The sequence below is a fragment of the Ambystoma mexicanum genome, chromosome 6q, assembly GCF_040938575.1.
Source record: "Ambystoma mexicanum isolate Mex_15411 chromosome 6q, UKY_AmexF1_1, whole genome shotgun sequence".
NCBI classification, from domain to species: domain Eukaryota; kingdom Metazoa; phylum Chordata; class Amphibia; order Caudata; family Ambystomatidae; genus Ambystoma; species Ambystoma mexicanum.
In genome coordinates this window covers 852,065,571-852,091,659 of record NC_090937.1, presented here as the reverse complement: position 1 = coordinate 852,091,659, position 26,089 = coordinate 852,065,571, and positions in this window count along the sequence as shown.

The following is a 26,089-nucleotide window of genomic DNA, read 5'->3' as shown; positions in this document are numbered from 1 at the left end:
CACATGAATAAGCGTTACTCACTGAGATTGCATGATCAGGTACTGGAAAGAGTAAACCACTACAATTATCTAGGGGTCATAAATGACCACAAACTGAAGTGTAGAAAATCTATATTGAAGTGCAATGACTGACCTGAAGATAATCACTAGCGATAAAAGCGATCACTTCCCCATGGTCATTAAATGTGGGAGTGAGATGCAAATAAAGAACGTAGACTACGTAGTTAATATCATTTCAACTATGGAGCAAATCTTATAAATTGGAATGCTCCAAATCCTGATAGAGCTAACGTCCTACTGATAATTCTTGACTAGTCTAAGCATAACTTCCCATTACGCCTGCAGTTTAGGAACATAGGAGAAAATATGCATCCTTTAGTTACTAATATTTTTTAAGTGCTCCCAGTGCTATGCATTCCTAGATAATTACAAGATTATCTTGAGAAAGCTGGTACAAACAACTCATGCAATCAAGTCAGGGGAAGACAAAGGGTTTGTTAAAAATGGGGATACAAGGAAACATCGCCACACTTTTGACTTAAGTATTAGAAACTAGAAAAATTCACTTAGGAGTAAGCTACGACAGTCCACAGAAGGGGAAATTGTGTCTTATTTGTTGTAAGCAATGAAATGCTGAGTACAGAAAATGGCTGATGGTCTACCAATACTGTAAGAAAACTGAACATGAGCAGATTGGAAGACTCTAATTGAACTTTGTAAATTAAACAATAACCGATTATTCTGGAACAATGTGAATGTCAATAAAACCACAAACCCGCTCATTGATGGGGCATCAAAGGAGGCATGGGAACTTGCTATTAAGAAGACTACTGTAAAACATCTGGTAAAAAACGTAAGCGATGACACGTGAGGGCAGAACGAATGACTCCTTGGGGGTGGAGACATCATTTGAATTATTACAATTATCCAGATTTCCAGAGCCACATGCCTTGATGGCACATCTAATGCTTTAATGAAAAACTATCCCAGGTATTGGGGTAATGTACTGCTCTGTCACAAGCTTTGACACTCTCTTCCCTGATGGCTACAAGATCCTCTCTGTGCCCAGATCCAACCGTTCCGGAGGGGGTGTAGCCCTGATCTTCCCTGAGTGGATTCCTGCCTCTGTCATTCCTACGCAGGCCTACTCCTTTCGAATGCCTCATCTGAAAACTCTATCTCTCTTCTAGCCATTCCCTTACTGTGGCTACCATCGATCAGCCATCTGGTAAGATCCCCTCCTTCCTCTCTGAGTGGGTGGACCCCTCCTCTTCCCTCCTGGTCTCAACCACTCAACGCCTCCTTCTTGGAGACTTCAACATCCACCTGGATGCTTCCTGTCCTTCCACTGGACTCTTTTGTGACCTCTGAAACTCTATCTCTCTATTCTCCCCTCTGGCCTGACTCAATCGGCAGGGCACACCCTGGATGTTCTGATCTCTTCAGACCTTCCTCTTTCGATCCCTCTCACCACTCCTCTCTCCTGGATTGGTCACTTTCTCCTTTCCTCCCATCTCTCCCTCCCTACCCGTCAGGCTAAGCCTACTCTAGCACCGCCAACTACCTTCACGGTGATCCAACCCATTAAGCGAATGTCAGTTGAGGCTTTTGCTTCCACTTTCTCACCCACTCCTCCTCCCTGGCTGACACACCCTGACACAGCCCTTTCCATGCTCAACTCTGCTATATCTGATACTCTCGATGTTCTTGCCCCTGTCATGAGGATCCGCTTGGAACCCAAAACGAAGTGCACCTCTTGGTATGACTCAGACCTTGTCACCCTTAAACGCAAGTACAGGATGGCTTAGAGGAAATGGCGTGCTTCTGGTACATTCTCTGACAAACTGGCCTGCTCGAAAGGCAATACCGGCTCTCTGTGCACCAAGAAGAGAGCCGACATTCAAGCCCACGTCTCCGTGGCATCTAAAAACTCGGCTGAACTCTTTAAAATCTGCAAGGAGCTGGCCAATCCTGCTGCAGTCTCTACTACTCCTGTCCCCTCCCAGGCCCACTGCACGGCCCTGGCTTCTCAATTCATCTCTAAAACTCAGGACATCCCGTCCTCTCTAGCCTCCTCTCACCCTCCTCCCTAAACTCCCTGCTCATCCTCTGGCCCTCCTTCTCTGCCTTTTCCCTCTTCTCCTCAGATGAGGTTTCTAGACAAGTCTGATCTATGAAAGTCTCCTCAAAACAGGTTCACCCCTGTTCCTCCAAAACCATCAAGGACCACATCGACACCCTGGCTCCTGCTCTAGCTGATTTTTGCAACCGCTCCTTCGCCACTGGAGTCTCCTCCTCCCCCTTAAGCACTCCCTTGTGCACCCTCTTCCTGCCCAGCTAACTATCGTCGAATCTCCATCACTCCTTTACTTGGTAAACTCCTGGAAAACCTGGCCATCTCCCAGCTTAGTCTTCATACTGAATCTGTTGGTTGTCTCCATGACCATCAGTCTGGCTTCAGAGCTGCCAGAAGCATGAAAACTGCTCTCCTGAACATCCGTGAAGACCTGCTCTTCAACCTCGATTCCAACTCCTCGTGTCCTCATCTTACTTGATCTCTCTTCTGCCTTTGACACGGTCAACCATGCCATCCTGCTCAACCGTCTTCGTAATAACCTGGGTATCACTGATCAGGCCCTGGCTCGGCAGACCTCCTTCCGCTCTGATCTCCCCTCCCAGGTCCAACCTGGGTCCTTCCTCTCCTCTATCTCTATCTCTACCTGTAGTGTTTCCCAGGGGTCTAACCTCTCTCCCTGGCTGTTCAACCAATACCTGGCACTTCTTGCCCACCGCATTGCCACTCTCTGCCCCAACTTTCAGTGCTATGCAGATGACACTCAACTTATTTTCAGGCTCCCCTTCGCCAATTCTTCTCCTTCTCTCATCTCTGACTGTCTGTCCGCCATCCAGGAGTGGTGTGCTGCCAATGATCTCTGCCTTAATGCCAGTAAGACTGAGATTGTCCTCATCAGCACACCTGCTCCCTCCTTTCCTGTCACTCTCTGGCCAGCCTCTCTTGGCCCTCTTCCTGCTCCCACCTGCTTGGCTAAAAACCACAGGGTCATCTTCGACTCCACACTTTCCTTCTCTTCACACATCTCTGACATCTCTAAAAAGTCACACTACCAGCTGCACCTCCTCAAAGGTATTCTTACTTTCCTCTCCTTCCCCCAGAAGCTCTCTGTGTCCAGATTTCTGGTTCTCTCTAGGCTGCACTATTGGAACAGTCTAAATCTGCCTGCCTCTACTCTCCGCTGTCTGCAACTCATCCAAAACAGGACTGCGAGACTTGTCCTTGGCCTCAAGCCCAGGGATCGTATCTCTCCAGGGCTGAAATCTTTGCACTGGCTCCCCATTACGGCGAGGATTAAGTTCAAAACCCTCTGCATTGTCCTCAAGGCTTTCTGGGGCCTTGGACCTCAATACCTTGAACTCTCTCTTCCTAAATATCTTCCTTCTCAAGCTCTTCGCTCATCCGCCTCCAACTCCCTCGGGGTCAGATCCCTCTCAGCACTCCTCTCTCCTGGAGTGATCACTTTCTCCTTTCCTCCCAGCTCTCCCCCTCTACCCTTCAGGATTCTCCGAGCAGCGAGTTGGTGGTAAATCTCTTTCTTCTGCTGAGTCCTCCCTCTGGAACAGCCTCCCTGCCTCTCTGAAGATTGAGGAGAACCATTTCTGGTTCCGGAAGCACCTCAAGACCTTCCACTTTGATTCTGCTTTCTCTCCTCCTTTCCCCTGCTGATCTCCTGGCTGATTCTGAAACTGCACTGGTTACCTGGCTACCCTCTGATCTCGTGCCCAGGCCCCCCCCGCCAGTTGCACATCTACACTGCCCACCTGGCAACCCCTGCACTCGGGGACTGTTTCTGTATCCCTACAGCCCCTACTAGCACTAGACTCCAGATGTCTGCACTTACCCTTGCACTTGCCACCAGCTTGCTGCACTTTTATTTATTGTCTTTATCTATTTTACTGTTATCCTATGTACTGCACTGCCCCCTCCCCTTGCCCCTGCACTTTTCCCCTCCTGCTCTCCCCTGCACTTGCGCGATCTCAATGTCACCTGGCCTAGTAGGATTGTTGTCTCTGTCTTCCCTCTGTTTCCCCTCCCTTGCCCCATCGCGCCTTGAAACACTTGTGTATAGGCGCGTTATAAATGCCATGTCATGTCATATCATATCATATCACTCATTATTTCTTACCATCAGCTTAACTGGTTTAATACCAGACACTTGGACAAAAAGTATCATTGTCCTGGCGTACAAGCGGGCCCAAGCGAAGACCCAAACAACTACTGCATACTTGTTATGCTTGATGCCCCCGCCAAGGTTTTCACCAGAGTACTCCCATTAGAATTAAATGATTGGGTGCCACACAAGGGCTGCTAACACTCAATCAAACAGGCTTTAGGAAGGAATCTGCAACACTAGACAACCAACTGGCTTCATTTGCAATTATAGAAAGTGTCTTGACCCAATATGAACAGCCAATATATGTGGGCTACATCGACTTCATCACTGCATTCGACACAGTCAACCACAAAATGCTCTGGCAGTAATTACGAGACTGGGGTATATCTAATGGTCTGCTGAAGATGATCATAGCACTATATTATAATACCTCAGTGACGGTTAAATTGTGCCAAACTACTGAAATTATTACCTCTGCACCCACTTATGTAGGGTTAAAACAGGGCTTCATCCTGACCCCGATATAATTTAATCTACACTAATTACATTATACAAGGCAAAAATAGTTCCACTGATGCTGTATGGTGTTGAAGCCTGGGGACAAAGCTATGAAATGAAATAGCGGAAACTTGATAGTAACTGCTTGAAGGCGATCTTCAATTTACCCAAACATTTACCTGTTTATTTTCTCTTAGGAGAATTGAATTTTCACTCATTTAAATCCATGACTTTACATTGTAATCTAAGATGCTAGTGGAAACTGTTAAATTGGAGTATTAGCACTCTCGTGAAATTAGTGAAAACAGAGGCTGAAGGGTAGAGTGGGGGATGTAAGAACAACACTAACTGCACGATCATGTCGAAAGGGCTTGCATGGTGTAATCGGATCCAACTCAAATCCTTCAAGACGCCTATAAAAAGGTTTGGTAGATCATCAAAAAAGGGCAATAGAAGCATTCATTATATTAATTTTGCCCTTAGTTTACTACTAGAGATTGTATCCCTTCACCATCTAACATGCCAAATTACATAAAGATGTTTCCTAGTAGTTATATTAGAAGGGAATATGTTAGAATTACATTTAATTCAGTCGACACATTGGATGTATTGGGATCAAGGTCTTCCTCTGAGAGGGAACTGGGTCTTGACAGGCTGTTTGAAGGCACATATGTTGAAACATCTGAACATCCCCTGGTAGGGTGTAAAGCCCTGACCATCCATCGTAGAAATTGCCTGATGTCATTAGGTTATGGGGTACATTTAATTCAAGTGGTAACTGCCTTTGGAGGAAGGTCATGGAGGGAAATTACTTTTCATTCATTTATAATTTTAAGAAATTCTGGATGGCCTTGAGTGCAACTCCAGCTTAAATTGCCTTTTCTTTATTTGGGAACAATAATTTCATTTGGTTAGATGAGTTGAATGTATGAATTGTTTTACTGATGTACCTTTTATTGTAAACATGTAAGATCATGATTTTTCTTATTTTCCTCTTAAGTGCATTTAAAGTAATTTTTATGACTATGTTACAGAATAAAGATTTTTTTTTTTTAATCAGTCATACTGTTTTGACTACCGCTAAGCATGTTGGCAATATATCAGCCCTATTAACAACGGTATTCCCCATTGTTGTTTCCCATTGGAAACCATTGTGGTTTGAAGGATTCACCATGGTGAGTAATTTCAAAATCAATCATGAACTTTTCGGAAGCAATAACTTCAGCCACATACTGGCGATATTTCATCCAATTCCCCTCCAAATAAATATGTTGATGAGATACAAATGGCAAAAATATGTCACCAGCATTTTTCCTATCACTACCACCATATTCATAATGTGTGCCATAGTGCATAAAGGCATGTCACCGGTGCATTTGCCGAAAAATTGGTGCGTTGTAGGGGATAGGGAAATGCTTCAGTTAAGAAGCTCCCTCCATGAAGACTGAATTAAAATTGTGGAGCCTCGAGCTAATGTAACGCTCATCAACACCACCTGATGGCAGAGTGAAAATCAGATAACAGTCTCTAAGCAAACATAGGGCCTCATTCCGAGTATGGGGTCCCTCCCATACTGGTACCGAGTCTGCCCTGGTTCAATGGGGATTTACCGGTCTATTCCGACCTTTGCGGGACCGGTAAGTCCCCATTGAAAAAGCCAATCCCTATTCCATTTGAGCCCCCCATAGGGCTCAATGCGAAGGCGCTAATAACGGTACCGCAAATTGCGGTACCGTTATTAGCTCTAAAGTCCCTTAACGTGTCCCGTCCATATCACCTGGTAAACCAGGCATCAAGGAAGGACCCGCTAAGGGAACTCGGAATAGGGCGCAAAGGGATTACCGGCACCGGTGTCCTTACCGATGCCTAGTATCCCTTTGCGGCCAACTCGTAATGAGGGCCATATTGAATGAAAACTTGTTTGCGTAACTATGATTTTTTGTGTTGAATTATGGCTATTTGCTGATCCATGATTACTCCCAAGTTGCAAACCCGTGGCACTGGTGAGGGAAGGGTACCCAAAATTGGGAGCTGAATGTTAGCAGAATCAAAATTAAGAGAATGAGCACAGAACATAAGTTAAGCGTTAACTAAACTTAAACCAAACCTTGTTTTCATCCATCTAGTTATTCACTGTTGTCATGCAAGACGCACATACAGTTTTTATTTTTAGATTTTATTTATTTGAAGCCAAAGAAAAACAAATAATATCATCAAATAATGTGAAGAACAAATGATAAACAGCATTAGCCACTCACTGCAATACGATGCTTATATCTCCTAGCCACCCAAACAAAAAGAAAGGACAACTAGTTGTGCAAATCTACCCAAAGCACTTGGCAGTAGACGAATTATCACTTTTTAAACTATGGAACAGAAGGGAGATGAATAGTCGCACACTTTTTCATGTGATTTATCTAATTTGTTTTTTACTCGTACTATTTCAAATTTGCTTCACATCCGCACCCATCCCTGCCCCTTTTTGGAATTGGAATCAAAATAAATGTGATTGTTATCCACATATGTATAGTGGCTGGACCTAAGAGTGCAAGCGTAAATGAGATAGGGTTGAGCTGATATATTAGATATATTAAAGGTGATGGATTCAGATTCATCAATGACTACTGATTGAGTTTGGTCATGGAGAAATTATTAATTCCTCTTTTAAATATCAATCATTAATGCAAAATTGACACAGATTGACCAGAAAGATGTGGTGGTGGATGGTGTTGAATGCTGCTGATGACTTAATCATTTAGGCAGCATCTCTAAGGAAGTATCATTTGGAGCATTTCCATTATCTTTGTGTAGCATCAAAGATTCAGGGCCTGATCACAAGTTAAGCGTTAGCCCTTAAATGTGGTAATACAGCCAGAAGGGTGGGCGCTAACGCTAACAAAGTTGGCCAATATCCCAGCTGGTATACTGCCCAACTCGTGGTCAAGCCCTACACACATCGAACAGGTGGGGATGGGCCTTGCAACCACACATCAGCACACTCTTTGCTGTTGCACCACTGATGATCCGTGATGTTACCCTTAAGATGCACACAGAAGCACCTCAAAATGGTTCCAAGACCTCACCTCATTACAGTCACAGGCAACAACACCATTTCACAGTCAATCATCCAGTTTAAACCTTTGATGGGCTCTGCTTTGTAATTGTCAGTCATATGCGGCTGCAATGCAGTTTGCAGTTGATCCTCAATACTCTGTACTGTAATTATACAACCCCACATGAATTACTTTTAATAATTTCTTAGATGGAACTTTAAAAAAGGGGGGCAATAAATGGTAAGCGACTGTGAGTAACCGCGAGTGACTGTAGCATTAGAACTCTCAAAAGCCAGGCAATTCAATTCCAGAGCTGTACCATACTGGTCAGCATACGACCTGCATCTGTGGTTTAACACAAACATTTCAAACACTTACACCAAAATGAAATACATTGATAGATTGCAAACATTGGAGGAATGGAAAATCCATTCATACATCACCTGTTTCCTCTGACATTAAGCAGTACACAAATCCATAACAAGAGCAAGATGGCCTCTGCAAGGCTCATGTAGATCTAGGTTGTCCAACTCCAAGCCTCAAGGGCTGAAATCATGTCAGATTTTCATGATATCCCTCAATATTATTCATGAGATAAATGTTCATACACTGATTCGATATGAATGAGGGATATCCAGAAAACCCGTCAGGTTTGCAGCCATCGTGTCTTGGAGTTGGACATCCCTGATGTAGATCCTTTTGCAATTTGAAATGGATTCTCTATTACATGCTATGTTGCAAGGGATTTGTATAGAGCACCTTCACCATGTACCTGACCTTGTGGTGCTGGTGGTCTCATGTGATCACTGAGTTAAAGGGCTATTGTTTTATCTCTTGGTGCCTATTTTAGGTTACATGAAGGGGTGATGCTGGCAGAGTTACAGAAACCTACTGGTCCTCTTCATCACTTCCTGTTCCAGGTTTGCAATAATGAAGTCGGTGTATCTGCGTTATTACTGTCGGATGGTGTCAGGTATGGGACTGTATGATTCCCCCACATACTTGCAGGTAGCACGAGGCTGATGGGGAGAGAGGATGAAAGAGGCAGTGAAGGAGAGGGGCAGAAGGAGCTGATGGAAGAGAGGGAGAACGAGAAGGGGAAGAAGGATGTGCATGATCGAGGGAGTATAGTGAGAAGGGGTAGGACGTCATGGAGCGGTGCGCGAAGGAGTTGTGTAGACAGGAAGAGAGGTGAGATGTAGTGAAAGGAGAGGGAGAGGCAGAGGGAGAGAAGAAGAGGGTAAGAGCATGAAAGCGATGAAGGAGGTCAGAAGAGAGAGATGGGAAAGGACTCAGAGGATTAAGAGGGAGTGGAAGAGTGAAAGTCAGAAGAAAGAGGGAAAGAGGAGGGAGGGTTGAGAAAAAGATATGTTATATATGTGCATTTCATTCTGGCAATGGCATTGTGTTGTCTTGTTTTCCTTGTGTTATTTGCATTGTGTTATATGTGCTTTGTGGTATATATGTGCTGTAGTGGGTGTATTGTATTGCACGATAAGTGTGGTATTTATTTTGTGATATGTGTGGTATGTTACGTTCTGGTTTAGCACACTCAATGTTGATTGATTTGTTAGGTGCATTTTTCATTGCGGGCCGTGAGTGCATAGCGTGCACTGTCTGTTTTATGTGGACTGAGTGGTATGTGCACTGGGTAGTATGCAACAGGATTGAGAGAGGATGATGAGGAGGTAGTGGACGGTAGAGAGAGGAAATTGAGAGGAGGAGTAGGGGAATTGGGAGGGAGACATAGGCGAGGGATGGAAGAGTGAGAAAAGGCGAGGAAAAAGCGAGATCGACGTGTGGTGCATTTGCAAGCTGTGATATTTACATAGGACTGTTGAATGTGATTGGTTTTTCTGTTTGTACATGGTGATGAAGAATGGTGTAATAAGGCTTGCCGGTGTGACCATCCTTATTTAAATATGCAAGTTTTAATATAGAAGAACGAGCAATCTTTTGATAGGCTTGCTAGTGGGTACTTGCTCTATCATGGTATAAAGTTGAAGTTGCCCCGCTAAATGCATGCCAATATGGTGTGTGTGTATGCATACCAGCTATAAGACAGTACTCCCTCATGAGAAGATCCTAACTCTGCCACAATGCTTTATTTCTAGGACACACTAAGTATATCACAAATGTGTTACGATATTATCATTAATATAGTGTTTTCCTACTTTTTGTTTAATGACGAGTTTTAAATGTGTACATTTTGGTGTCAACTTTTTGGTGTGTTTAATAATAAAACATTAGACAATTAGCTCTACACATTGACATTGGGGAAAAAGGAGGTTTGGTGGAAAAATTGCATATAGCCCCACCCAGTTCCTTTGAATATCCCCCAGATTCCATCTATTTTAACCGATCTGACAAGGTATGTCCCCCTCAACCTCCAGGCACTTTGGTAACAAACCAGCCAGAGGCGTCAACAAACACATAATCATATCCACACCCAAAACACTGCCCTAAAACAGCAACAAATCTACAATCTTGGAAGCTGCAAATGGTTGCCAGCCTTCACTCCACCCAGTTCTGGATTACCAAATAGGCAAAGTAGGCACCGGCCTATCGGCCCCACTCCTATTAGGGGTCCTGAGGCAATGGATCAAAATAATATTGATTTGATCTTAAAAGAAAATGACAATCAAGCTTTCTTAAATTGTTTCCATAAAATAGAAAAAAATGAATGAACTCATAGAAACGAAAACTTTACATTAAAGACTGTATTAATTTAATGTACCCATTAACAACTTAAAGTACACCAGAGACATCAGATTCACATAACAGTTTGTCTCTTAAAAGCTCATCCACTGGCAACGTTTAGTTTATAAAGAATTCTGGTGCAAGGTGCGTTCGTGTGATGTACAGTAGTGATGGTCATCTCCATCTAGCGACCGATGTGCACACTACTTAGTTCAATGTTATCCCAATAGAGGCTAGAGCACCTGTGCACGCATGAGAAACCTCCAGAAACAAAGCTTTCTTTGAGTTAGTGTGTTGTGTCCAGCCGATTCCAGACCCTAGTAGAATATTCACTAGTAGAAGCTTCGAGATCACTGATGAGTACATATATATATATTATTATTTATTTTTTTTCAGGGAAAAAACTTTGTTAAAGGGACGTTATGGTTCCAAGTAAAACCGAAAACCCCCTGAAATTCACCAGTTATGGTAAGCTAAGCAACCATAACTCGCGCCACCACCGTGCACTGCTAAGACTAACACCCAGGACATCAAAGATGACATCACTGATGACATCACATGTGTATGTACTTTTCATGAAATATGTGTGCAAGGGATTCTTATTATAATGTTGCGAAACAAGTGTCAAGGATCATTGCAATAAATATCATACCCTAATCAGTGCATTGAACGATGCATTGATATAAATAGCATTCTATTATGGGGTTCTATCTAGTATACTAAGCTACTCATACAGAAACATAACATTGTGTGCAGCGTACAAGATGAAGGTATAATATTCGTAATGTTAATATGTTGAATAATGAAATGATAATTGTTTTCTTAATAGATTTTTGTGTACTGTGAAATATGTAATAAGTATCTAATAAAACACATGTATTACATAATTGCATTACTATAGACAAAACACAAAGACACAAGAACACATACCAATATGGGTATATACAGGGAAAGTGAAGTTAGCAAAAAAGCACAAGTAGTAGCAGAAACAATTCATATCTTAACTGATTATTTTCATGCAAATAAATGATTGCTCTGTTTCAAAGCTGCTATTTACCCTATGTATATGTATCACTTGATGTGATCGGACCCTAAGGAAAGTAGTGTGAGTACAATGTACACAAATATGACCATATATAGGGAAAGTGCAGCCATAAAAAAAAACAACAGAACTATCAGAAAGTGCTCATAAGTCTATTGATTATCTTTATGCACAAAAAGGATTGCTGTCTTTCAAGCTTGGGTTTTCCCCTATGTATATGTTTCATATGATGTGACTGTACTAGGGCACATACGGGCATGAGCGGGGGTGGGGGAATAGGGCACACACGGGGCATGAGCGGGGGTGGGGGGGAAATGAGAGACACGGGGCATGAGCGGGAGGGTGGGGGGTAACACGAGGGAAACACGGGGCATGAGCGGGGGGTGGGGGGAACACGAGGGAGACACGGGGCATGAGCGGGGGGTGGGGCCAACAGGAGACACACGGGGCATGAGCGGTGGGTGAGGGGGTACACGATGGAGACACAGGGTATGAGTGGGGGGTGGGGGGAACACGAGGGAGACACGGGGCATGAGCAGGGGGGCGGGGGCAACAGGAGACACACGGGGCATGAGCGGGGGTGGGGGAACAAGAGGGAGACACGGGGCATGAGCGAGGTGGGGGGAACAGGCCGCACACGGGGCATGAGCGGGTGTGGGGGGAACAGGGCACACACAGCGCATGAGCGGGGGTGGGGGAACAGGGCGCACACACGGGGCATGAGCGGGGGGTGGGGGAACAGGGGAGACACATGGGGCATGAGCAGGAGGGTGGGGGGAAGGGGAGAGACACACGGGGCATGAGCGGGGGTTGGAGGGAAAGGAGGGAGACACAGGGCATGAGCGGGGGGTGGGGGGAAGGGGAGAGACACACGGGGCATGAGTGGGGGGTGGGGGGAAGGGGAGAGACACACGGGGCATGGGCAGGGGGTGGGGGGAAGGGGAGAGAGACACGGGGCATGAGCGGGGGGTGGGGGAAGGGGAGAGGGACACGGGACATGAGCGGGGGGTGGGGGGTAAGGGGAGAGACACACGGGGCATGAGCGGGGGGTGGGGGGAAGGGGAGAGACACACGGGGCATGAGCGGGGGGTGGGGGGGAAGGGGAAAGACACGGGGCATGAGCGGGGGCTGAGGGGGAGGGGAGAGAGACATGGGACATGAGCAGGGGGTGGGGGGAAGGGGAGAGAGACACAGGGCATGAGTGGGGGGTGGGGGGTTAGGGGAGAGAGACACGGGGCATGAGCAGGGGTGGGGGGGAAGGGGAGAGAGACACGGGGCATGAGCGGGGGTGGGGGGAAGGGGAGAGAGACACGGGGCATGAGCGGGGGGTGGGGGTAAGGGGAGAGACACACGGGGCATGAGCGGGGGGTGGGGGGAAGGGGAGAGACACACAGGGCATGAGCGGGGGTGGGGGGAGGGGAGAGACACACGGGGCATGAGCGGGGGTGGTGGGAAAGGAGGGAGACTCGGGGCATGAGCGATGAGCGGGGGGTAACACAAGGGAGACACGGGGCATGAGCGGGTGGTGGGGGTAACAGGGGAGACAGGGCATGGGTGGGGGGGTAACACAAGGGAGACACAGGGCATGAGCAGGGTGTGGGGGGTAACACGAGGGAGACACAGGGCATGAGCGGGGGGTGGGGGGGTAACACAAGGGAGACACGGGGCATGAGCAGGGGGTGGGGGTAACACAAGGGAGACACGGGGCAAAAGCAGGGGGTGGGGGGGTAACACAAGGGAGACACGGGGCATGAGCGGGGGTGGGGGGAAGGGGAGAGATACACGGGGCACTAGCGGGGGGTGGGGTGGAGGGTTGAGACACACGGGGCACTAGCGGGGGCTGGGGGTGGAGGGGAGAGACACACGGGGCATTAGCGGGGTTGGGGGGAGCTTTAGAGACACACGGGGCATGAGCGGGGTGTTGGGGGAAGGGGAGAGACACACAGGGCATGAGCGGGGGTGGGGGGAGAGGAGAGACACACAGGGCATGAGCAGGGGTGGGGGGAAGGGGAGAGACACACGGGGCATGAGCGGGGGTGGGGGGAAGGGGAGAGACACACAGGGCATGAGCGGGGGTGCGGGGATGGGAGAGACACACGGGGCTTGAGCGGGGGTGGGGGGAGGGGAGAGACACACGGGGCATGAGCGGGGGGTGGTGGGAAAGGAGGGAGACACAGGGCATGAGCGATGAGCGGGGCGTGGGGGGTAACACAAGGGAGACACGGGGCATGAGCGGGGGGTGGGGGGAGACACGGGGCATGAGCAGGGGGTGGGGGGTAACACGAGGGAGACACGGGCATGAGCAGGGGATGGGGGGTAACACAAGGGAGACACACGGGGCACTAGCGGGGGTGGGGGGGTTGAGACACGCGGGGCACTAGCGGGGGGTGGGGGCGGAGGGGAGAGACACACGGGGCATTAGCGGGGGGGTTGGGGGGAGCTTTAGAGACACACGGGGCATGAGCGGGGGGTTGGGGGGAGGGGAGAGAGACACGGGACATGAGCAGGGGGTGGGGGGGAATGACCTACTTTTTGGTCATTTAAAAAAAAACTACTGGACGGATATTCACCAAATTTGCAAAAGCACGCTTTCGGGACCAAGCCGCTGCTCCTGGTCCAGATTTGGTTTTGTGTATTAAAATTGGTTTATTAAAATTAGTGGTTGGTAAAATTAAAAACGTATTAGGAAAACATTTCCGAGGGGGGCCCTGAAATTTCGACTGCGTAGGGGCCCCGACAGGGTTTAATCAGGCACTGACTCCACCCCTTCCGAGTACCAATGATGTAACTACGCCATGTGTTTAACAAATATGGTTTTGGTGGAAGAAAAACTAACTCAAAATGTGCTGTGGGATTTGGTGTGTGTGTGAATTTTGTAGGCATTTTCATCATTAGAAGTTAAAGGAAACAGCTGTACCCATCCACCTGGGAACACTTTGGACTTGCTGACACCATGTGAGATGCTGGTTATCGTTTTGCCAATAGGTTACCCTTGTGATTGAACAGCTGCAACAGGGGTGCAATTTTCTGCCCGTGGCATTCTCTGTCCGCACTGCATACATGCACAGCATTCTTGTTTACACAAATGATAAGGCGCATATGCTGCCACAGCATTAGGGGACTAGTGGTTAGAGCACTCGCCAGGAAAAGCAAGCAATCATAAGTTATGTTATGTTATGTTATGTTATTGAATTCTTATAAGGCACAACATGCCCGAAGTCTTCAGTGCACTGCAAGAAAGAGGGCCAATACCAGGGGTCAGGACAGGATAGAAAACCAAAAGCAATTCCAATCTAATCATTAAAATGACAAAAGAATGTCTTAACAGCCTTTTTGAAGCATGCAAGACTAGCTGCAAGGCAGATGCAGACAGATATGGAGTTCCAAAGGAGCGGGACCTGAACGGAAAAACAATGGCCACCAAAATTCTCATTTTATGCTGGGGTACAGAAAGTTTACATTGCTCGCTGGACGTCAGAGTGCAAGCTTTAGTGTTATTTCTTAATATATTAGCTAGGTAGCTGGGTGCTTGGTTGTTAAGGCATTTATATGACAATGTCAAGACTTCATGAGAAATGCAATGGCAAATAGGCAGCCAGTGCAATTGTCGACTTGACTGAGTGACATGGTTGCCTGGGTCCAGATTGCAAATATTTCTGACAGCATTGTTTTGTACTATTTGAAGGCTAGAAAGGTTTTTCTTTGAAGTGCTTGTTAATAGGCCATTGCAATATTCCAGTCATGAATTAACAAGTGCTGCAGCTAATGAGGCAAGATGTTGTAGAGACAAATAAGGTTTGATCTGTTTAGAAGTTTATTAATGTATGACTATGACGATTTTATTTGAGAATCATGTTGATTCATGGTCAGGCCAGAGTCTAGTGTGACACCAAGAGTTTTTACATGGGGGATGACCATAATAGAGCAGTTACATATAATAAAATGGGAATACTGTGCTTCAAGTTTCAAAATTCTTGGAGGTGATCCTACAATCATAAGTTCTGTCTTATCTTTATTCAGCGCCAGTGAGTTAAGAGTCATCCAGTGCTGGATTATTTCATTGATGATATTTAGGTGAAGAAGATCAGCATCATAATCACCATCAAGTTCCATGATAAGCTGTGTTTCGTCTGCTTAATCAGTGTAGACAACACCAGCAGTATCAAGCATGTCAAACATACAGGTGAAAGACAGGCAGTCACTGCTGCCCCATATAAGAGGGGCTCTGGAGGGGCCTTATAGTTGTCAATAGCCACCCGTGCTATTCTAGGGCCAGGAACTGAGGCAAGCCAAGAGACTGTGGCTTCTGAGCAGCCGACATTGTGTCTCATCCTGTCCAAAAGGAGGGAATGATCCACCAGGTCAAAGGCAGCCGACAAATCTAGCAAACCTAGAAAAGCAAGCTTGCCCCGTTCTGCTATTTCCGCCAAGTATGCACAGATTTACGTGAATTTATAAGGCCTTGCCGTTCAACATGTTCTTGAAGTTGCAAATAAGCGATCTTGTCCAGTAGCTTCAAGAAATGGTGCATTTGTAGTGGGATGGTAATTACGAAGATTCCTAGAATCTAAGGTAGGTTTCTTCAGAATAGGTGTAATCCACACATCTTTCAAGCTAGAGGGAACAACAGATGTTCTAAAAGACGAGCTAATGATTTTAAACAAGATGTAAGCAAGTGAATAGAGTCCTAAGGACACATATCTGAGACACATTGGGCCTCATCACGACCCAGGCGGTAAGTTACCGCCTGGGCCGTGACTTTACCACTTAAACTATGTTTACGCCATGGTGGTTGGCGGACTTACCGCCCCATTCGGACCTTGGCGGGGCGGTAAGTCCCCAATCCCCATTTACCCTTCCCCATTCCCATTTTTGCCACATAGGGCATAATGGGAGTGGGGAAGGCGTTAATTACGCCACCGTAAATTACGGTGGCGTAATTAACTCCATGGTCCCTTAGCGCCATGGATTTTAACACCTGCTAAAAGCAGGTGTTAAATTCGCCATGGCGCTAAGGGACCTCGTACTCAGGCGGTAAGGGTCGGCGCTGTTTACGGCGCCGTAAACCCCTTACCGCTGGGGTCGTGATGAGGCCCATTATGTGGGTTTAAGTTCTAAAACAATATTTTCTATGTCCTCTTCTGATGGAGTAATAAATTCAAGGAGGGGGACAGTACAGGTTGTGTCATTTCATTTAAAAGAGGTATTAATAGGGCTAGACTGCACAGAAAGAAGGCTATTCTGCCTATTATTAATGTTAGTTTGGTGGCTTTTTAATTTATTTAAAAAACCTAGTTTTAGTTCTGTGCACCATGAGTCACTAGTTTGAATCAAGTTGTTTTTGTCTTTTTTCCCTTGAAGCTCTCTTAGTACTTTAAAGAGTTCTCTTTTGTCGGATTTATCCTTAGCGATTCTGTTTTCAAAGTAAGTTTTCTTATTAGAGAAGAAGGTGTTTTTTATAATGCAGGGCTCCAGCTTTGTACTTAGCATATGTGTCAGAGCACAGATCTTTCCTCCACATTCTTTCCAAAGATCTTTTCTGTTTCCTAGCATCATGTAATTCTGTGGTAAATGTAACCTGATTAGAGATTCCCTTTTTCTTGTTTTTCAGGCGAAGTGGGGCAAGCATATTAACAGCCAGTGAAGTGCTGTCAATAAATTGTTGTACTAATATATTAGTATAATTAGTGAAGGTGCAAGCTCATGGGTTTGACGCTCATCACTGATCTTATCTTATCTTAAAGATATTTGTACAACGTAGCATTAGTCCGAAGGCATCTAGGCGCTAACAAGGGGTAAGGATCAAGATAGCAGGATTAAAACAAAAAAGTCTTTAAAGTGCAGCGGAATGCGATGTGGGACTAAGTGCTGCTTAGAACAAGAGGCAGCTTGTTCCAAGCTTTGGCAGCAGCCACCGAGAAAGCACAGACCCCTGTGCGGGTGAGCCTGAACCTAGGGAGTTGTAAGGCCCTGAGATACTGGGATCGAAGAGGCAGAGCAGGAATGTACAGAACAAATTTTCTCTGAAGAAATTTTCCACCCAAACCATGGATAGCCCCATGCCCAATGCACAGTGTCTTAAAACTGATGTGTTGCTCCAGAGGGAGCCAGTGAAGCTGTCGTAACAGTGGGGTCATATGAGCACCCCAGGGTGGATGTAAAATAGCCCTAGCCTCCGCATTCTGCAAAAGCTGAAGATGACATAAGAGATATTTTGGAAGATCCAAGTAAAGAGCATTGCAGTAATCGATGTTACTGATAACTAAGGCTGACACCACCGGTGCATGGAGCTTAACTGGGATATATACGGAAGAACCATATGTAATGTGCATAGCTTGAAATGGGCTCTTTGAACCACAAAAAAGACCTGGTCGGCCATGGATAGAGATGCCGACAGCTTGACACTGTGGGATATATTGACCCAATCAACGGCATTGCCTTACATCACTGAGCTGCCTGTGCGCAAGAAACAGTAACCTGGCTGCATTGGCTCCTGTGCGCACCAGGACCTCAAGACTGCTTTTGACAGAAAAATGGCTGCACCATTTTGCCTCATACACTTCAGGCAAAATGGAACAAGGGGACACACTGAAAAATATGCCAGTGTGTTCTGAAACATATTTGGAATCAAGTGAAAAGGAAAGCCTGCCATTTCTGCAAAAGCCAAAATCCCCTTCAAAATTAAACTGTTTTCACCCTTTCAGAATGCTGCTTTGATGCCAATTTCATCTGTCATTCTGAAACCACTGTGAGTAAAAAGGCCCAGTTAAAACCAACTCTCAGGGAAATCAAAAGCAACTTCATTTTCACTCGCACGGAAAACACGCGTTTATTTCTTGATAAAATGTATCCAGGCACAGGAGTTCAAAGAGACTTTTTACCCTGTGAGCCAGGTCAAGGAGAATTGTACCTATACTTTAGATAACAGTCCTGTTGCAAGGAAAATGACCACATCTGCCAAGACAGTGGCAATCTGAGGAGTTGCAAACCGAATTAAAGAAAGAAATGATAGCAGTTTTTGACACATGTGGAAATATGGGCTGTGCTGACTGAAGAGAAAAAAAATGACCCGTTTAAAACTCAATTGTTAATGAAAGCCTGCTTACTTAGCAATGTAAGGAGTTATGTTAGTGGTGACAATACACAAATAGGATATCTTCTGTCATAGGTTGGGTTAATTCAAGACAAAGTAAGAAATTAAACAGTTTAAAACGCATAGGCTGAAGTTGCAAGCTATCAGAAACATGTCATTCCAGTTGCCAGCTATGAAACTCCTCCTAGGAAGGGAGATACACCCTAAATCCAGGACACTTAGGTGCGAAAATGAGATAGGACAATGACAGTTCACATGCTCATCAGATATTCGTCTGTGCTCCAGGCTCATACAATAGCAGTCCTGGGACACTCACATGGCGAAAGTGAAAGGGCAATAAAACCTTCAATTAAGAGAGAGGCCCCCATCCTGCTTGAAAGAAACTGCCAGTTGGTGTCAGCGGGGGGGGGAAAGAAAAATGACAGACAATGATAAATGACTCCCATTTGTCTTAAGACTATATTATAAAGAACTTTAAAAGACTTGTTTCTCAGCTGCAAAAATTGGTAAAATGTGGAATTTTCACAGCGTAAAAGAGGAATTCCGGCCTGTATTTTAAAACTTGATAGAATGTCTTGACACACTCTGGACAGAAATGGTGATATATGTTGTATTACAAGAAAAGCATCCATGTTGCAAACATAACATTTTGTACATACATCCCTGGGGATAGCTCGCATCTGTGTATAAAATTGGAGAATTTTAGGCCAAATCTTTAATGTTTAAAATTACCAAAATGTATCAGAAAGGTGAAGCAAGGTCCCACAGAATTGAGGATTGGACTGATCTGTGCAGCACAAAATATATAACCTGTGTATGTGACTTACTAAGAGGTTGCAACTGCAGAAGTATGTGGTTTTGGCAAAATCGGATTTTCAGTAAAGTAAATGTCGGAATTTCTAGAGACAGTAAAAATGACCTCATAAACATGACATCCTTTTCCTGAAATCCAATCAGCGAAAAGCTAGGCAGAGACTTCTACCCATGTCCTATCCTATATTTAGGGGCGTGGGTAGTGAATCCTGCGCATGTCATATACTGTAATGATGTCACCTGGCATTATAAATAAGAGCCCCTGACAACACACAGACACTGATTCCTGATTCCTACACCAGCGTCCTGTTCCTGTCTGTTCCTGTCTTCATGTTGCATCTATCCATCTAAACTCCAGATTATCGCAACCACAAGGCCAAGCAATTGCTGATCCTGCTTCAGCTAGGCCTCAATTCTAAAATAATCCCCATCACCAAGGGAAGCGCTGTGGTGTTTTGGGGAAGCATCCTGAATTTACCTTACTTGCTGCCACTCACTGCATACTGCTGCTATCATGCTATCCTGATGCCCTATAGTACCCAGTAACCAGAACTGCCAGTCCAGAAGAACTGTTCTTTGGTATCCAGTCCCTGCCCATCTGACTCTGCCCCGCTGAGTTTGTCTGGCTGCCCTGTGTTAGACCAGATCTGTGTGGTGATCCAGAGCGCTGACTGTCCAAAATCCAAACTAAAAGTGAACTGTGAGTATCAATAGGAACCATAGAAACATAGTAAGCCTTGCCTTGCTTTGTTCCATCCCAATCTCCAAGTCACCCAATCCTTATCCTGATAACTGTAATATTGTCACAATCATTCTTGAAACCCTGCCTTTGATTCCTTGCATTATTGCTAACTTCTTTAATAATTTTGTCTTGTGAAATCCTAAACCCTTAGTCCTCCCTTGGGTGATTGGACTGGGTCCACCAGGGCAGGCGTGGAGGTGCTAGGGTTGATTCTGCGGATCAACTCCGGAGCTTACTGTGTCCCAAGCTGGTAACCTTGCTTGAATGCCCTAGTGTAAAGTAAAACTGTCCTTGTCAAATTGATTTCTGTTCCTTTTTTCGCGCCTTTATTTTTCCAAAAACACACCTCATTCTATCTGGCATAACTAACTCAATTTAACAGCTAGAGACCTCATTTCACTTTCATATTGTACCTAAGATCCATAGCTACACCCGAAACACAAAAACTACATCCAGATTTACAATATTTCGCCTGTTTTTATTAAAAACCATTTTGGTAAATTCAGGCAGGATTTGCAAAAGAGTGTAATTTTACAACATGTCATTTTGGTTATAAACGGTTTTCAAACTTCCATTCAATTTCGAATTGTATGCTTTTGCTCAATCCATTGCTTGTGATTGCTAGTATCTTTCCAGTGTTGCTCCAGTAAAGAATTGTTTTTGTTTCAAGAGTTTTAGACACATTCATTGTTTATCCATCCATTTCCGAGTGTCATTTTAGCATTGCCAGGGTTTAAATCCGTTTTTCTCTCTTGTTTGGGGAGGGAAAGTCGGATTTCTATTCTGTTTCTTATTTGTCATTCCTGATTACCTGCTGATTCTGATTATCCACTTAAAATTGATTATTTGTGGGTTGTGGGTTGAGGGAACGTTGCAGGGGGAAATTCTAACTCCAGTACTAGCTTACCTGAAATCAAAAGTGCTCCTATTCCCTAGTGTTTTGTAGTTGTGTCAATAGAAAGTTAAACTAAGTGCATTGCTTACATTCCTATTGTTCTTATCACCCCATTGCTGACTGCTGCCCCATATTAAAAATTGTACGATTTCTTTTGAATTTTAAAATAAATAAATAAATATAATATTTTATCAACCATCCTGGTACATGGTCCATTGTGACCCGGGTATTTGAAAAGGGAGTGTGATATGAGTGGTGCATCATCTCAATATAGAATCTAATCTATCACGCATAAGCATTTCGATTGCGCGCTGCATACTGGGCTGAGACTAAGGTGTGTGTAGCCTGATTGAAATCCTTAACAACACCTAGATTTTTGACATATTTAACAGGATAAGCAAAAGGACCAAGACTCACTGGCCAAAACTCAGGGGTCCAGTACAGAGATGGCGTAGTGGAACCCACCACCAAAACCTCTGTTTTTCCACTGTTGAATTTGAGCCAGTTACTTACCATCCACTCGCAAATAGCTAGCAAACAGTTTTTCAATTGGCCAGCTGATTCAGAATTGGCGAGATCAAGCTGTACATTAATCTGGGTATCATCGGCGTAAGAGTAGTAAAGCAGACCAAAAGCGTGACTTATATCCAGAAGAGGGCGGATATAAAGATTGAACAGAATAGGAGAAAGAGAAGTGCCCTGAGGGACACCACAAAGTAGGGACATAGACGGAGAGCAGAACGGGTGCAGAGAGACAGACTGAGTGCACCCTGACAGAAAAGGGGAAAACCAAGCCAGTACCTGGCCGGAGATACCCGCGGTGGAGAGCCGGGAGATTAGGGTAGGGTGGTTGATGGTATCAAAAGCTGCAGATAGATCAAGAAGAATCAAAGCATCAACCCCACCCTGATCGACAAGATGAGTCAAATCAGCCAGCACAGAAATCAGCACTGACTCCGTTCCTCTGCCAGGGCGAAACCCAGATAGAAATGGATCAAAACATTTAGAAGATTCAAGAAAAGTGTTGAGCAAAGGAGACACCAGTGATTCCATGAGCTTCATCAAACATGGAAGCAGAGAGATAGCCAAAAATTTGACATGACTGTTGGATCAAGCCCTGGCTTCTTCAGCAGTGGAATAGCCAACACATGTTTCAGGTTATCTAGAATAATACCTAAGGCAAAAAAGTAATTAATTGCCTCAGTAAGTTGGGTAAAAATATCCCGGGAGATATTTTTGAAAACAGAAAGAGTGATCGAGTCCTCATGGGAGGCCGACTTAAGGCGCACACGCACCCCAAGTACTTCATCCTCTGTAAACACAGGAAAATCGGACTACTGAGATAGCAGAAAAACAGAGTTGCTCATGCTCATACTCGCAGAATGATATTGTACAGTAGGCTGGCAAGAGGCAGCAATACCGGCACAGGGAGGGACACTGTAGGAATAGAAAAAGGAAGCACTGCATGGTCAGACCAGGTAATGGGCAGTGCTGTGGCAACAGAAAGAGATGCCGGAACTGCAAAAATAAAATCAAGAATATTGCCCGGACGGTGTGTAGAGTAATCAACCAGATGGGTATGACCCAGGTCTTCCATAGAGAGTAGAAATAGTTTGGCAAGCAGCCCACCAGTCTCACTAAATCTGGATATTTCTGAAGGAGCAAAAGAGTCAGTCCAGGAAATTCCTCACAAAACCTCCTGTCATAACCAGGAGGGCGGTATATCAAGAGTAGATATAACATACATGAGGCAGATATGGATAGACAGACTGACTAAAATTGCATCCATATTAAGATCATGTGTTAGTATCAGAGCACGAGGTTGAAACTTGGACTTAGCCACCATGGCAACGCCACCACCTATCCGAGGGGGCTCACTATCGCCCCTAAGAATGTCATAATCAGATGGTAGCAGTTGAATAAATACAGGGTCGGATTTGGGTACCATCCAAGTTTCTGATATAGAAACCAGATCAGGCTGAAGATCCTCCAACAGGTCACAGCAGTTTAATGTATGCACTGCCAGGGAGCAAGCATTAAGTAGAAGACCACACACCTGAGAGCAATCAACTCGTCACATGTATAGTGTCAAGCCTGAGAGCCAAGAATGATGCTAATCTGCAGCCAGGGCCCATCCGGGGCCCTAGGCGTGCGGGTGAACCAGCTGACACATAAGTGCCGGCAGGAATCTCAAAGTGAGGCGTAAAAATGCCTGTTAGTCATAAAAAGAGGACTAATTAAGTCACTGTCATCCGGCAGCAACAGTTGTACACAATATTATTTCTCAATCGAATTCCTAATGTAAAAACACACACTATAAAATATGCACTCCTAACGATAAAGCAATCTGGAGCCCAATAGCAGCAATGATAGGCTTGAAAGCAATTTACACTCTGAGTGGCTTTAAAATGGTAATCCTCAAGTGGGACACCTCACCTCTCTACTGAACGTGCGGTGAACCAGCTGACACATAAGTGCAGGCGGGAATCTCAAAACGAGGTGTAGAAATGCCTGTTAGTCATAAAAAGAGGACTAATGACTAATCCCCCTCACTAGCGTGGGAAGGGGGTTTAGATTCTATTAGTACCCCGGCGAGAGACAATCAGAATGAAACAAGCATTCTGATTGGCTCTCGCCAGGTCCATACCGGGCCGGGAATCCCTCCGTCGGGATTCCACTGCCTTTTTCCCCGGCGGGGGGTGTGGCAACCCCTCAGCCTATTGGGAGGCTCGAAGCGGGGCCTCATCGCGGCTGAGAGGCTGCCTTCACCCCCCGCCGGGGACTCGGGTAAGTATTTTTTTCCCTTCCCTCTCCTCCCTCCCACACGCCCCCCCCAACTTACCCTCTTGTTTCTGCGTCCCCGGCGGGGAACGAGGGAAGTCTCCAGCTGTGTGGAGACTCGGAGCGGGGCCATCCCCGCCTCCACATGGCTGGGGGCTTTCCTCGTCCCCCACCGGGGACGCAGGTACGTTTTTTTTTTCCCCCTCCCACTCCCATCCTCCCAACCCCACTTACCTTTTTCTTGATCCTTTTTTGCGTCCCCGGCGGTGGACGAGGGAAGTCACCAGCCGCGTGGAGACTCGGAGCGGGGCCATCCCCGCTCTGCGCCTCCACACGGCTTGGGGCTTTCCTCTCCTCGTCCCCCGCCGGGGACGCACGTACGTTTTTTTTTTTCCCTCCCAACCCCATTTACCTTTTTCTTGATCCTTTTTTGGGAGCGGACGCGCTGGGATCACATGTGTTCCCAGCGCGTCCGCTCCCGATGACCGCCATGGAAAGGGAAAACGGACTCTGTTTTCCCTTTCCATGGCGGCGGCCATTTTCTTGGTCATTTTTTTACTGTCCCAAAACGCCGCAGCATTTCGGGACAGAAAAAAATAGCTTTTAGTACCCCGGTCATGCAAATATTGCGGGCCGGGATACTAATAGCAATATGACCCTCGCGGCGGGGGCATTACCGACTCTGGTAATGCCCCGGGGCCTTTGTTAAGGCCGGCGCTTTGCTCGGGCCTATAACTACGGCCCCAGGGCATTACCTGAGTCGGTAATGCCCCCGCCGCGAGGGTCATATTGCTTAATTAAAGACAATGAGGCGAGTATTGTGCATTACAATCTTTACTCTAAAACCACAGCAGCAAAGCGAAAAAAACTTTTTCAGACAAAAAAGTTTAAAAAACAGAACTAAATAGAGTTCAATGTCAAAGTAAGGGGGGACTCCTCAATCCATCATGGAGGACAGGTCTTGCCCTGCAGGAGACTAATGAGCAGGGACCCTCCTCTATATAAGTCCTTTACTCCAATCTCATCTCCTCTTTCTGTAGCTGTCTTGAAGCAGACGTCCACTGCACAGACCAGATGATAAATTATGAAGACAAAATCCAGCGAAGCTCCTGGATCACGCACTCTCCACATCTTGTAACTGTGAGGAAATTGGTGCAAGGGAAAATAAACTGTCGGGAGGGAAATGCCCAGTGTGAGCTCTGCACTGGTCATGACCAAGAACTCCTGTTAAAAGAAAAATGAAACCATCAGGAGTTACTCCTAGAGGTGTAACATTATGATGCAATCCCCCCGAAAGTGTGGAGGGAAGGGGAGTGGGTGGATGGGGGGGGGGCATTGACTTTGGGATAATTATCATGCCCAGTAATTGAAAGGTTACAAAAAATACAGGGACTACTGTCCCTTCAACACTGAGGCCTGGACCTCTGTATGCATGCAAGGCTGACTGGCCTCTCCGGGGATCAGGGGAAAGGAAAACGAGGCACATTGAGCATAGCAAAATAGCACTTATATAGTGCTACAAACCCAGAGGTGTCTGAGCGCTGCTTATTATTACTACCCATGGTGTATGGTGTGCATTTATCGATCTCGGAAGAATGAAAGGCTTACTTAGACCCTTCCAGAATTAAGGAACCTGCATCAGCAGGCTTTGCAAAGATGTGAAAGCAAACACTATTTGCTGCGCTGTAAGAAAAAATAAATAAAAGGAATGAAACTAAACAACTCCTTGAGAGTAAAGAACTGTGCTTGTACTCCTTGAGCAGAGGAGAAATTGTAACACACTGCTAGACGTATTAGCGGAAACAGGCAAAGCCTTGGGAGGAAAGCTATAGGGATGGGCTCCAGAATGTTATTATTTGGTAACCTTTCACTCTGATCCCAGCAAGAGTTTCCTAACACTTAATCAAAGACAGAACCTGGGTTGCTCAACTTTGTCTTGCAACAAAAAAACAGTTACCCTTGAGCTGACCCTGTCCCTGTCAATAGTCAAAATTGTATAATGAATGTCATATTGGGACAAATAGTAAGGGCAATCACGCCACCCTTTAAGGAGTGGACTTGGTGTTGCCGAGCAGGCAAACCCCATCTGCACATCAAGCCCTGCAGCCCTCAATAGGGACATTAAGGGTTATTTCCCTCCTCATCTAGTTGAGAGAAAACTCAGTAATCTTAATCCACACAGTTACCATCCTTCCACTCTTCATCGACCCTTCTTTTTGGGGTCTTATCCTTTGCCTGGACAAAGGATACCAGGACTGTTTGACTAATATTTGGATGCCTTA